The sequence below is a fragment of the Poecile atricapillus genome, chromosome 28 (genome assembly GCF_030490865.1).
Source record: "Poecile atricapillus isolate bPoeAtr1 chromosome 28, bPoeAtr1.hap1, whole genome shotgun sequence".
Classification (NCBI taxonomy): Eukaryota; Metazoa; Chordata; class Aves; order Passeriformes; family Paridae; genus Poecile; species Poecile atricapillus.
Genome location: NC_081276.1, coordinates 5,881,607 through 5,896,871, shown reverse-complemented (window position 1 = coordinate 5,896,871; position 15,265 = coordinate 5,881,607). Strand labels below are relative to the sequence as shown.

General features: G+C 43.2%; 1 protein-coding gene across 8 annotated transcripts in view; it reads left to right on the top strand.

Moving 5' to 3' along the window:
* The window catches only part of LOC131589301 (excitatory amino acid transporter 4-like), a 42,898-nt gene that overhangs the window by 13,094 nt on the left and 14,539 nt on the right, over positions 1-15,265 (top strand). For 6 of the 8 annotated variants that reach the window (XM_058858604.1, XM_058858605.1, XM_058858602.1 and 3 more), the window contains one exon: positions 460-571. The exons of 1 other annotated variant lie outside the window; for it this stretch is intronic. The gene's annotated coding sequence lies outside the window, so the exon portion shown is untranslated. Of the gene's footprint in view, positions 1-459; positions 572-2,308; positions 2,397-15,265 lie in introns of those variants that run through there. One more of the 8 variants, XM_058858601.1, reaches the window with a different exon arrangement.

Genomic DNA, 15,265 nt, shown 5'->3' with positions numbered 1-15,265 from the left:
GTGTCTGGACCTCAGAGGTCCTGTGCACACAGATTGGACTAGGGAAGGACCTGCCTGTCCAGTACTCAGCTGTTGCTGCTGGATTGACTTGTGCATGCAACCTCCCCTGTGGAAGTAACACTTGTAAGGGGCAGAATTGGAATGGGAATGAGATTTGATTCTCATTTAACAGCTGCCCTGCTCTCTGTTCCTGCTAACTCTCCTTGAAGCTTGCGTGAGGAGGCAGAAGAAAGTGCAAACCCACTGGTACTGTGAAACCCAGTAAGGGCTCTATGCAGCCTCCTGGTGACAGGTGCTTTCTGTGCTCTGGTCTGGAGCAATCATCAAAGATTTTTTCTGTCTCCTCCTACATGCCACTCCCCCACCCCTTTTTGCCATGTATCCTGAGCATATACAGTCTTCCTTCCCTCTCTCAGGAGGTATTGCTCAGAGCTCTCTGCTAACACTGTACCTTCCTAGGGAGAAAATCCTGCTTCCTGCCTTTGAAAGAATTAAAGAAACAACGCAGAATAATCCCCAAGACAAAAACTACTTGCTTCCCTCTGTGCTTGACACCCTGCACTAGTTCCAGGTGAGTGGTTTTATTAGTGAATCTGAATGCATGAATAAGAGTGGTTCCAGTACCAGGGGCTGAAGCAGGGCAGGAGATTTCCTTGACCATGTGCATGAGGAAGCAGCAGGGATAGCTCTCATTTGCTTTAGGACAGGGGGCTGCCCAGTGGGGGGTGCTCTAAAAATGGGACTCTATGTCTTGGGCTGTCGTTAAAAGCTGGTGGGAAGCTTGAGTGAGACAACCTTATCACAGGACCTTGGCATGAGTAGGTAGCATTGCAGAGAGTGGCATTTGTCTTTCCAGTATTTGACTTAGGCCCCAAACCCACTGGTCTGTCTTTGTAGAGCTCAGCTGGGTTGAAATTCCTGCCCATTGCAGATTCCTCTCTCTTTAGCTGGTGCTGTCTCACAGAGATAGGTCAGTGGTCCTGAGCAATCTGTTCTCCTCCTGGGTCCATTGTTGTGGTAGGTGTTGTCTGGGGGGGAGCTAGCTGGCAGGTATCAAGAAATAGGAATGCGCTACTAAGCAGAAAGCCCTTCTGGGGGCTGCTATAGCAATGCAGAGATGGCTGAGTTTGGCTTGGGAATGGAAATTTTCAACATAGTCTCTTTGGCTGCACTGCTTTCAGCTTGTACTTCCCTTCCAAAGGGCAAGCAATGGGCCAGGCTGCAAAGATCTAATAGCATGAGGGGTGAGGATGCCTCCAGCCAAGGGCGGGGGGGGGGGGTCTATGAACCCTGTGAAGATAGAGATCTTGATCCTCAAGACTGAAAAAAAACCCCAGGCAATAGCACAATAGCTGGATTTCATGCTCCTGATCACAGGCACTGAGCTACTGATGGGGAGAAGTCAGGTGGGAGTGGAAACATCTACTCCTCCTTTACCATCCTTGAAAAGACAGTCCCCACAGTGGGAGGACTGTAGCTTCCCAGTAGAATTTGAGAGGTGCTAACATCAGCTTTCAGACCGCTGAGCAGTGACATGTCCCTTCCTTGCAAGCACTGAGCCTCCCCTCCCACCATATGAGGATGGGCTATTTAACTCCTCTCCCTTGGTGGCCCAGCACCAGAAGTCCACCTTGAAAAGACTGGCACAGATTTTTCAGTGACTCCTTGCCTTGCTCTTCCATATCTGCCTAACTGTGCATAACTCTTTCCAACACCTCTCCTTCTGCAGAGAGTTCTCTTTCCCCCACTTTGGGTTGCTTCCTTGTTGCTACCTGCAGAGATTTCTCTCACTGAAAATTCTGCTGGTTTTGATGTTGAACATAAAGCAGAGTTTCCTTGGAGACAAGAGAAACAGTGGGCTCCAAGTGTTAATTATTTCACAGTCTGACTGGCTTTCAACAATGAAAACTAAAAGGGGGATTGCATTAGCAGAGGGAAGAGGGAGCCTGGAGCAGCCATCATTGAGGGGGACACCCAACATGCTTTTCTAGTGTCATCCCTTTAGCAGCATGGCTTGACTGAGTGCCACATGCCTTATCTGTGGCAGGGTGTGATGGTACATGCTGTACCAAACACTGCTGTCTTGGGATTATGTTGCCTCTCTTCCACCAGCCCCTGGAGGCTGGTAAACCTGGGAGAGGGTTTGCAATGGGCATTCCTAATTTGGCTGACTTCTGACAGTCCCAGGAGTAAAACCGGCTAATTAGATTAACCCCTTTTTATGTTCTTAGACATTAACAATAGTAGGACAATGGTGTAAAGCAGCTGCATTTCAGTCATTGTTTCCCATCCATTTGTTCTGACAACTGGGCCTGTCCCAGCCAAGAGCCTGAACCTTCTGAAGAATAGAGCTCTCCTCTGCTGTGCTGGACACACAGATTTTTGCCTCTTTTGGGGTAGGTTATTTGATCATCAGCTGATATCTCTTGTCCAAGAGATATCAGCAATCAAAAAGCTGTGCCACTGTGTTATATAAGAGGAAGGAGGCATGGGATGACTGCTGTGCTCCACCACATGAGAGAACAGAGCACAGGGCAAGAAGGCAGACACAGTCTTTGTCTGAAATTTTTGTTACTTTCTACAATCCCACACACCATGGCAAGAGTGCCCTGTAATGCTATGTCCTGCCAGTGGTCAGAACTTTAACTTTTCCCAGAGAAGTATCTCACAATGGATCCACTTGGTTGATGGCTCCCCCTTCACTGAGACCTCAAAATCTGTCCAACAGCCACAAATGGCACGTGGCTATTTTAATGAAGCAGCATTTTCTTGTCTGTCTTTCAATGCAGTGCAGAAGTGCTGTGCAGGGGTCAGAGGGTGAGAGAAGAGTGGAGAACCGATCATGTCCTTGTGCTAATTAGAAATGTAAATAACCTTCAGGACACTGCCATGGACAGGATGTGTTAGTGCTGTCTGAAGTCCCATAAAGCTTTGTCTCACAGCAGCACATCAGCAGAAGGAAGGTCACATCATTGCTGAGGGTGGCAGGGACCCCTAAATATCATCTAGTGCAATCCCCCTGACCAAAGCAGAGTCAGCCATAGTTCGTTGCTCAGGACTCTGTACAGACAGCTTTTGAATATTTCCAAGAATGGAGAACATCCTGCTAGCCCCTCTGGGCAATCTGCCCCAGTGTTCAGTCTGTCTTGCAGTGACAAAGACTCTCTTTATGCTTAAGAAGAATTTCCTGGTACTTCAATTCATGTCTGCCACCTCTCGTGGTCACTGTGCAACACTGAGAAGGGTCTGACACTGAATTCTTCACACCCTCCCTGCAGTTGTAGATTGTTAAGACCTACCCCAAGCACTCTCTCCTCCAGGCTGAGCAGTCCCAGATCTCCCAGTCTTTCCTCATGGGAGATGCCCCAGTCCCACCATCATCTCTGCAGTACTTCAGTGGACTCTTATTGAGAGTTCGCCAGCTTTTTCACCACTCTTCACAGAAGTAAACGTGAACACCGTTTATTTCTATCTTTAGCACACCTTTTATAGGGTTCTACAGGGTCTGCAGGCTAAGCAAGTTACTACTGGCTAATACACACAGTTTTACATTCTTTCTCTTATACACAAGGATATTGTTTTGCTTTACTCTCTCTTCTGCAGGAAGGCTTCAGGGACTTTAGCCTTTAATATCACAACTTATTTCAAAGGCTGGTTTGTGCAGAAAGCCCTTTACTAATATATAAAATATAGCAACAATTCCCCCTTCCTCTTTTTGCACAAACCAGACTTTGGATGTGACTCATTCTATACTCTTATGAAGACAAGATAACACACAACTTAGACTGTCATCCCGATTAACACTGTAAGTAAAGTCTGTCCCCCTTCTAGCACAAGAGACCTCAACCATTCAGTGATGCCCCAGCTGGTGAACCAACTTCCGATGGGATCACTATCTTCTTTCAGGGCATGTAACCCATCCTGTAGCTGTTGTAGTTGTTTATGGATGGAAGCTGAATGATCAGTAAGATTCAAGCAGCATATGCCTTCAAACTCCTCACAACCGTGTCCTTGTGCTAAGAGCAAAAAGTCAGTTGCAGCTGGATTTTGTAATACTGCATGACGTACACTACTCACATTTGCTGAAAGTTCACTTAACATTGTGGATGTTAAGTTCAATTCTTTCTTAGTCTAACAAGTGAGCATTTTTTGAGTTGCTAAGCCTTAATTCATTCAGGCTTCACTTTGACTGTTTGCTGGTTTTTATTTTATCAGCTACATTCAGTAATTGGTGTAAGCTTGGATGGAAACAAAGTAAGTTTCCTAAAATAACAGGGTCCTCTATGTAGATTAGCAGGAATCCCATTCCATGCTCTGTCTCCACAGATTAGGAATATGGAACTAGGTAATCATTTTGGTAATTGTCCTGTGAGATTGCACCACGAATAAAGGCTTTACTTTCAATGGTAGTAACGAGATCAGCTATAGGGTTGACTGCAGCCCAGTGCTGCATTACTTTGTTAGAATGACTTTTTGTCGGGGGTTCAAACATTATCCAACCACCTGAGGTATTGGTGGAACTTAACAAATCTGATTCTTCTGAGGGTTCTATGGTAACATTGAGAACTTCAAGAATTTTCACGTGCCAGCAGGCTTCAAGTTGTCTTAATGTGAAGCCAACAGTGCGATTGCACTCTTGCAACATTGCCAATCGATTCAGTCGAGTCTCGTTACTAACTAAACCTTTAAATGCTTGAGGATCCCATTCAGGGACTCTCATGAGACAGGTGTGAAAAGGATCTCCAGGTGTGGCTAGGCTCAAACACATTGACCTTTGGCCAGTTCAATGTGCCAGAATGACCCATATGTTCTGTCACTTTTGGATGTTAGTTAGCAGACAGCTGGTCACGACTATACACAGCACAATTACTATAAGCAGTTTGTTCCATGCAAATGACACCATACTTGCAAACTCACAGCTAAAACTTTAACGTTAAATGAACTTTCAAAGATGCTTACACTAGCTCTTAAAGGGGGAATACTTATACTTTATACTAACATAATAATTACTACACAGACTAAACTCTTTATCTTAAACTATTATCTAACTACTTTTAGCACACGTGCTCTGGTATATATGTAGTCTAAGCGTGAAAGCAATTTGCTGAAAGGGTAAACACACAACTACAATTTGCTTTATATACAATTAGATGGAGTCTCTACACTTTTCTTAGATCTTCTACAGAATTTCTCTCACAAACAGACTATGATTTAACACGATTCAGTCTTGGAATGTTTACTGCTCCAGTGATCAGCTGGCAGCTGATCAGTGACTGAGGGCTTTGATGTTCAGGTTGTTCTTCAGATCCTTCTAAATCTTAAAACAGAAGATAACTGAAAAATTGGTAGAGACACAACATCATAATAACAACATAAAATTTCTGTGGGCAAACTGTCTGTGTAGTGTTCAGACACAACTGTGTCCTGACAGGTCCACTTCTGATACATGTCTGGAGTACCAAGGCTGTGTGATGACATCTCTGTTCACTGGATCTCGTGTGTTCAGAGACACACAGTGTGGTCAGATGGACAGGTGACCTTTTGGAACCTGTCAACAAAACACAGACACTTCTCCCCTTGAAGTTAATGAATTACACTAATTAAATGCTTTTAGGGCATCAATTTCCCCCGTGTTTTTTTTTTTTTTTAAATAAAAATGAGATGTACTTCTGTCATACACATCAACATCAACACAAAACCATATACACAATGAATAAGAACCTATAACAATTAAAAATCAATTAAATCATAAACATTATTAATAACATATGTAATATAAAACTACTATTAATTACTAAAACACTGCACCAGCATCCCATAGTTAGCAAACAAACAGAAACAATAAAAAAATCAGTGAAGGATTGGATAACCACCTCCGGAAATGATTCTCCAAGCCCACTTCAAAATTGATCCGGCTGTCATATTAATAGGGTCAAATTGCTGAGTCAAGAAGTGACTCAAATACTGATTTGGGACAGAAAACATCTGGATCTGTTGGCAAACATTCTATCCAGGTAAAGTCAAGGCTTGGCCAGGGCCTAGGCTTTAAATTGGAAAGATGCCTCTTAACATATTTATAAAACAAGGTTCTCAATAGTAGCAGCTATGAGCTGCTTACAGCACAGCAAACTGTTAAAATGCATTTGTACAAAGCAAATGATCAGAAGCCTTAGGTACCAGACCCATTAAACCATTCAGCAGTTGGTTTAATCTGAAGCCTCTTCCATGGCAGCTGATCCTCAACAATGGTACATCTTAAAATTCTGGAAACACTGAAAATTAAGAAAGCTATAACAAAGAAAAACTGCAAAGATTGCAACAAATAGAACTCCTGATGAAGTCAAGGGTGTCACAGACTGCATTCACTTCTATCCACAAGCCGGTGTTCATCAGTGTTCTATCACAGCTGTTTCAGTTGTGGCTATCTTCATTTCTCTAGGAAAATAACTGTACTTTGCCGTTTAGACAAGTGTCTCCAATAAAACATAAAACAATTTAAACAATATTTAAACATAACAATAATTATTTATGACAAAAGGAAATAACAAACTTAACCTTAAAAGAATACCTAAGTTATAAAACTTAACTTAAAAACATTCAAGCCTAAACATAATAAAACTTGACTATTCTTAATTCTATTAACACTTAATCTATATTAAATAAAAACATAACTTAATCTTATTCTGTTACTACAAAAAGGCAACTAAAAGTTTGATATATACCTTTTAAACATGATATAACAATAACATGGATTCAATATAGAGATTATAAAAATGTAACAAATACATCACAATTCTATGTCATCTAGCTTTAAGAATAACTCACAATAACTACAAATGTTACTAAAAATACTTATTCATAACAGTAATTTGCCTAGTATATGCTTAAGTTGGTTAGGATTTTTAAAGTGCAGTTTTTCTAGAGAAAAACAACAACAACACAGGATTTGGCAAGTTGCCATTCAGCTTTTGTAGCACTTTTCAGGAACATCAAGTCCAATTTTTAAACTAAAATCCAAAATCCAAATTGGTATATATGCAGCTATATGTGTTTTATATAACAAAAGAACTCACATTGAAATTACCTTATTAAAATTGTGGAAAAAACAAGCAAATGGGTAATATATACTTTACCTTAACTTTGTCTTGTACAGTAAAGGTCTCTTAACTAATTATTTTTTAAACCACAAATCTCTTCTGTAGATGACATTAATTGGAAGGTTTTCTTAGAAGCTGTAAATCATACCACGTTTTTTAACCTTAGGTTTTAAAACTAATTATTGCAATGTAACTTCTGTTAATATTCACCTTAAACACTTTTTTTTTTTTAACTTTCAAAGAATCACAATAATTTCTCTAGTAAAACTCTAAAAACTGCAACTGCATAAACTCATAATTACTTAAAACACAAAATTAACTCTAAAACGGTATATTAAAAACATTCAAAAAACCAATGAATCATGACTTTTTAACAAACTGGGTACTATCTCGGTGCTTTTTCTTAGAGAGGGAGCGGGGGGGTGGACTGCCCGCCCTGCTGCTGCTCTCTGCTGCTGTTATCTTACTTCACATTCTCCACATACTCTCGTAGAGAGGAAAAACAGAGAGAAAGAAAAAACCTCACAAAGTTCACTTTAACAAATGCAGTTTTTTCTCTCAATTTCTCTCTCGTTGTTCGCCGATAGAGGAAAAAAGGGCACAATTTTTACAGAAGCAGGCGATATTACACGAAAAGTCTCTTAGGGCCAGGTGGCAACAGCAATGACCATTGCAGCTTATCAACTTTTAATTACAGTGATGAATTTTGAACTAGATACCATATAGTTCGTGATTTTTTGGCTATTTTGTCTCTCTTTGAAGCTGTCTGAGCCAACTGTTTCTGCTCAGCTGTTTCTGTAATTGTTCAGCATGGCCTTGGAACTTTTCTTGCACTGCTTCTGCCCCGAGGGTGCCCCTGCTCTCTGCACACACCTCAGTGCTCCCCCATGTCCCCCTGGTTCGGGTGGAAACCAATCTAAATTTGGCTTCTTTTCTTCCAGGGTAGTAAAGTTGGAACTTAAATAAGATTGTAGTGTTAAAAGTGACTCCAAAAGTGAAGCAAATAGCTCCGGATGTATCACATCCTGCCGTAACTGAACAGATTCTATGCATTGTTTCAGCGTTTGCTGTGGAATTTCCTTCTCATTATTTTCTTCTCTCTGACTCTGCCTCCCTCTTTCCACGGGCAGCATAGATAGGAGTGCTTGCCCAGCAGTGGGAGGTAAAGGCATCTGCTGCTGTGACGCAGGTAGAATTACGGGGCTCACAGCCTCAGCATATCTTGCTTTTCTGTTTTTTATGGTATTAATTGCAATCTGCCAAGTTCGACCGAGAGACACAGTGTCCTTGCTCTTTTCCGTGATTGCCATTTCCCATATCAGATCCCTTATATCTGTCCATTTCTTAACTACGAAAAGCAGTGTGGGCACTGCAAAATGCCCGTGACAATTAGCCCATATAATGAGCATATCCAGGTCTTTTTCCCGGGCTGCTTCGCCTCGCTTAACGAGAATACAAAGAAGCAGTTTTTTCACCGCCACACATTCCGCTTCCATGCTAGCGGCAAACGGCTGGGGGGGGGAAGGTCGCTACCCCTCTACTACGCCCCCGCACCTCGGTCTCCCCCAGCAACCTGAATTTCCACATCTAACCGCACCGTATCTCACCGCGCTCAGGTTGCCTATCCAGTACCAATCCAAGGCAGCGTCTGTCTGTGCTCAGATCCGCTCCAAGGCTTCGTCCCACCATGCGTGGACCCACCGAAGCCCCCCTGCCCACAAGGTGTCCCTGTTTGGGTGCTAAATATTGAGAGTCCAGCAGCTTTTTCACCACTCTTCACAGAAGTAAACGTGAACACCGTTTATTTCTATCTTTAGCACACCTTTTATAGGGTTCTACAGGGTCTGTGGGCTAAGCAAGTTATTATTGGCTAACACACACAGTTTTACATTCTTTCTCTTATACACAGGGATATTGTTTTGCTTTACTCTCTCTTCTGCAGGAAGGTTTCAAGGACTTTAGCCTTTAATATCACAACTTATATCAAAGACTGGTTTGTGCAGACAGCCCTTTACTAATATATAAAATATATCAACAGACTCTCTTCCCTGTGACCATACTGGGAAACCCAGACCTGGACACAGCACACCAGCTGTGGCCTCACCAGGACTGAGTTGCAAGGGAGGGATCGCCTCTCTCAACCTTTTGGCATAAGCACAGCAGAGTTTCTGGACTCTAGTGCTAGTCCCACCTGGGATGTCTTGGGAGTTCTGTGGTCCCAGGGGTGATGGACCAGATGCAGGCCCTACGAAACTGTTATTAGGGGTTTGACATTGAGTTTGATCTGGACCATGTGAAGTAGTCAGATACATTTCTTCATCCACCGCAGCCTTCTTCTGACCATTGCCTGGACAAAGGCAGGCCAGAGATCTCTGCAGCCCGCCCCCATGCTCAGAATATTTGCTGCTCTGTGACCTCAGAGTTGTTGCAAGTCACTGGAATGAAGGCAGAGCTGCACACAGGCATGAAGTAGATTTATTTCCCTACATGTAGTTTCTCTTCTTGTCACGAAGGGATATTAAGGCATAAGAAGCTCACGTGGAACAGAGAGTAGTCCCCTTTGGTTCCAATCAAACAGCTTCTCTGCAGGCAGCAGAACTGTCTTATTCTCCCTGGCAGAAACTCAGTGTATCACTGCTACATAAAACTGACCTCCTCTCACCAGCACCACTGCCCTGACCTCTTGGAAGATGTTTTCCATGTGGAACTGTGCTCTCTCTGCAGATCTACATGCTGTGTAGATCTACATATGCAGATACAACCTATCTCCTTCAGGTCCCCCAGATCCTGCCTCACATGCAGCCCTACTGCCACAGCACTGGGCTCTGCATCATGCCAACACTGTCCAGTGACAGGCACCACACCCACAGGCTCTGCAGGGCTCCTCAGCACCATGGAACACATAGACTAAAGACCTGCCTGCCCAGTGGACAGACTGGATTCATGACCAGTGCATTTCTGAGGAAAGTGTGCGCTTCACCTCTGCTGATAGCCTGAAATATGCGCAGCTCAGGGGGAGCTTCACTGTGGGCTCCCATGGATGCAAACTGTCTTAATACAGACAGTACATAACTTTGCAGCACATGAAGAAAATTTTTTAAATACTTACAGCCTGCATCTTGATGTTTGAATAACTGAATGCAGGAAAATTTCAGTGATGATGTCAGATTTGGCTGTGTTTTTTCTGAAGCTGAGCCTGCACAACAAAGTAAGTAAGTAATTGAAGACTTTCATAGAAGCTTTCCTAGAATCTGAGTTAAATGCAAAATTTCTTCAGCAAGCAACTTGAAATTTGCCCAAATAATATCATTTTCATTTCTGTTGTTGTGATGTAGCAATATTTAAGCAATATGGGTTTCTAAATACTAAAAAATCTCAACAGTTTCAAGCATTTAATGTTGCCATGTGAAAGCTGTATCATTCCCACAAGTGCGATTCGTCTTGGCATTTTCACTTTATCACTATACAGTCCAAGATTGCTCTTGTTACATGCTCTCACCCTAAATTTCAAACACAGCACTGTATCAACTACTAGGAGGAAAATTAACTCTGTCCCAGCTGCCACTCATCCTCTCAGGGATAGAATATTTTCTTCTTTGTCCCCTAATGTCTCCCAAATAATTCCTAGTACTTTCTTCTGTCAGTCTGTACTTTTTTGTGGTATTTCCTGTTTCTTTGTGAGTCACTGGAATTAAGAGTTTTTCTTTCTGTGTTTACTGCTTTTCATTTTTGCATAGAGCAGATCATTCTTCCTGTCACTTGTGAGTAGATGAACAGCTCAGCCCTCCACACACTTTCTTTTCGGACCTCACAACTGAAATCTCTGTTGGCAGCCTGTCACCACAAGTGATGATGAAACAGGGATCTCCCCTTCATTCCCTTTCGTATCCATTGCTTTAAAAAACCTTTCATGCATGATCCTTGACAAAAGTTTTTTTAAACCCTGAATGATCTGACACTGATATCCTTACTGATGTGGGTTTTCCTTCAACTACATACATTTGAAGATTGCTTTTTATTTCTGCTCTCCCTAGTTCTCCATTTAAACAAGCTGGTCTTTTCTCTGGGAGGGGGGCATGGCCAAAATATGGGAGGCTGTGTCTTTACGGAGCCTGTAGTGAAAGAGTACATTCAAGATACTATTTCAAGAAGTTTCTCCGCTTTGTACAATATTGTACTCTCAGTGTAAAAGTGTGGAACTTCATGGGACCAAAATGACACAATTTATGAGAAGGGGATGCAAACCTGTCCTGATGCTCCCACATTTGGCCCTCCAGCGCTCTGAGTGTGCCATGGCTATCTCCTATCTCCTTTCAACTAGAATTTTAATACTCTCTATCTCTAAAACATGCTCACAGGAAGGTGCTGCACACTGGATGCTTTTCTGATGTTGGCTTTTCTGATGTTGGCTGCGTTAACAGAGACAAAAGATAAAGACGACAGATGTTCTTCAATGTCCAGTACAGGCTGGAAGAGATGCACTGCAGCTGATTCAAAGATTCCCTGTTTTCTAGCTCTTTATAAGTCCTTAAGCTCTATTGCACTCCTCCCCCCCATGTAGGAAATCTCCTTGGGTGTTGCATCACATGTTGCAACGGCATCATGTCCAGGGAGGGTTCAGCCAGTGGTGACTGATGTGGGAAATCAACAAGATGGGTCTCCATTTGGTTAAACTCGGGAATCCATTTATTGGGGTGTCACCAACACAGGAATTAACCCAGCATAAACCAGAGAGGGAGAACCCCAAACAGAGGCAGGGTGGTGGGTTTTATGGGGTAGAGTAAAGGTGGAGTTTAGGGTCTGGGTCTAACAGGGACACAGCAAGGGAGAAGCCCCAGGGGCACAAACCAATAATGGTACAATAGGAGGGGTTAATGCAGCAGAATACAATGAATAGCAACACAAGAAGGGCAGAACACCTTGGGCTGACACCCCATGAGGGATTTGGGGATGGAGCAACTCTTCCCGGGCTTATAGGGCACATCCCCCAAGGCAGAGGGGTGGAATCCACTCTTCCCAGGACTTAAAGCCACGCCTCTCACTTTAACCCTGCCCATCTAAAATCAAATCCCTGCCTCTTTGGTTTGTGTGTAGAAAGTCTGTGGTGGGTGATTTTAGAGCCATCAATGTGACTTTTGACATCACTAAACTGCTTGGAGCTTTCCACATCAAAATAAGCCAGCACTTCACATTATCAATGTGTGCTGGGTCATTTGATGAAGAGTGGTTTGGGGGTAAGAAAAAGAGTATCTGGGGTGTGAAAGTTTTTATGGTGGTTTTTCTTTTAGAAGTGATTGCCTTGGGCAGCAATCTGTTCTACTGTAGGCAGCCACATGGCTTCCCTGATGATTGGGAAGCAAGCCAATATTATTCTAATCCATAAAATGGTGTGAGGGAAGACACAAAGAACTACACAAAGACCTGTGAGTCTAACCTCAATTTCTAGAAAAATTAGAGAGAAGGTCCTACTGAATACTCCTGAAATGCATTTGAAGAATAATGCAATCTTCAACATGGGTTCACAGAGGAAAAGTCCTCTTTAACCAGTTTGATTTCTTTCTAGGATGAGGTCACACCCCAAGTTGATGAAGGGAAGGTGCTACATGCAGTTTTCCTGACTTTTAGTGAGGCTTTTGATACTGCCTCTCACAGCATCCTTCTTGACAGTTGTGCAGCTGTGGGAGGGGCGAGTTGTGGTGTGTGAAGAGCCAGATGGATCGAAGGACTTGAATGGTTGTAGTGAATGGGGCTGTGTCTGGGTGGTAAGTGGTCACAGGTAGTGTCCTTGGGGCTTAACACTGGGGCCAGTACTGTTCAGTATTTTGATCCATGATCCAGATGCAGGAATTGAATATCCCATTAGCAAGCTTGCTAACAATATCAAACTGGGAGGTGTTGTTGATTTCCCTGAGGAACAAGAGTCCTCAAAAGAGAATTTTGATGAATTGGAGCATTGGACTATCTCAGTCATGAAATGGAAGTGGTCCAAGTGCTATTTTCTGCAGCTGGGAGGGAGTAACACTGAGTACAAGTCTAAACTGGGAGAGGAGCGGCTGAGGAGCAGAGAGGGACCTGGGGGTGCAGATTGGCCACAGGCTCAAGAGAAGTGAGCAGTGTGCCCAGGCAGCTGAGAGGGCAAATTGCATGCTGAAGACATGACACATAGCATGACCATCAGGTCCAGAGAGGGGATTATCCCATAGTAGTGAGCATTGCTGCAGCCTCACATGGAGCACTGTGTGCAGGGCTGGGCCCCAACATTGAAAATGAATGTGAAGGTCCTCAAACATGTCCAGAGGAGGGGAATGGAGGGTGAACTTTCTGCTGAAGAGCTGGAAGGCATGTTCTACAAGGAGCAGCTGAGTGCTCTGCGTTTATCGCCTTCAGAGAAATGAAGATTGGGAAGCACTGCTTTCTGCAACTTACTCAAGAGGGAATGTGAAGAGGGAGGTGCTGGACTATTCTCTCTGAGATCCACGGGCAGCACAACTAGGAATGGCCCAAAGTCATTCCAGGGGACAATCAGACTGGACATTAGGAAGCATTTGAATGCCCAAGCAACAAGGCAAGGAGTAATGGCCTGAAACTAAACCACAAAAAGTTCCACCTCAGCATGAGGTAGCACTTCTTCACATTGAGGGTGGCAGACGACTGGAACAGTTGCCCAGACAGGTCATGTAGTCTCCCTCTGGAAACATTCAAACCCACCAGGGTGTGTTCCTGTGTCACCTGTTCCAGGTAATTTGTTCAACTCTGTATCTGGAAGGCTATAAGTGATACAAGTTTATTGTGGAACACAAGGGGATTGAATTCATAGTTTCTAAACCTACTGCCAGGTTCAGGAGGCACAGTCTCAATAAACTTGAAGAATCTTGCAGTTTCTTTTTCTCATGTGTAGTTGTGAAAAGCAGGACTGGCAGTGAAAAGAAAGAAAACAGGTAAAGTTTTCACTTTGTCTTTCACTTCACTATGTCTGGTGTGTATTGTCTCTGTCAACAGATAAAAGTGGGGTGGTATAGTAAGGAATGGACTGCTTGATTAAGCTGGAATGACTGGCTCAAAATCCATAGAATGCTGTTTGCTGATCTGAAAGCTGGGATGACCACAGCAGCACTGCAAGGTTCCTGCAGCAAATACCCGTCATCTTTGCCAGTGGCCTTTGCGCAGCTTAGCCTTGGGAGGGCTTAGAGTGACTTGGCTGGGCCACCTCAGGTGTGTCTGCTGTTCTGAACCTCATGAAGGCATTAGCATCTATGCAAACAAACCTTCTCTCAGAATGGAGGTTTTTCTCCACCTACTGTGCACATAACCTTGCATTCTTGTAACACGAAACAGTTCCTCTTTAAGGCAATGTCTTCAGTTCATGATAGGCATTTTTCTGGGTCCAAATGGAAGATACTAGGTGTGTAATTTATAGGGAATATAGTTTCATTTGTGAGGGTTTCTTTGATTTAAATTTAGGATTACAAACGGACTAGCTCTTATTTGACTTGGAACACCAAAGAAGGTCTTCCTTAGCACTTGCTGATGTGCTAAGGTGACTTTGTTCTTCTTTGGCTTAACTTAGGTTTGCAAACTCCTGGGAACAAGAATAATTTTCAGACCTTCCCTCTGTCAAGGCACAGTGACAGAAGGAAAATGGCACCTGCATAGTAAGGCAATAATCTTCCTCATTATGTGAACTGTTGGGTGGCTGGTGCCTTCTAACTCTAGAAGGGACTGATTTGCCTGTGTAGCCTCCTTGTTCATTTGTTCTGAGGAATATGGAAATAACAGTAAAAACTAAACAGATAAAGTACAGTAGACTGTCCAGGCCTTGCAGCTTATTGGTAATGGAGCAGAATTGGTTCTTTATTTATCTCTTTGGAGTAGGTTTGATTTCAGTCTTAGTATTTATGAAGACAGAACATCAGGTTAATCCCATCAGTAGAGTTTGATAAGAGATACTACTTGATACTACTGTTATGTTTCAAAGGTAAGTCAGTAAGTAAAGATTTATCCTCAGGCTCCATGAAAGGCAGAAACAGAAACAGCCAGCACACTCACTGTGATGGAGAAAGTTGTTGTGGTATGGGCCTGTCCACCTTGGAGGTGCATCAGAAATGTTGTTTGCTGCTTGGTTTTGTTTGCAAGAGTCTGTGTATGGGAAAGGGGTTTGTTGCCAAGTG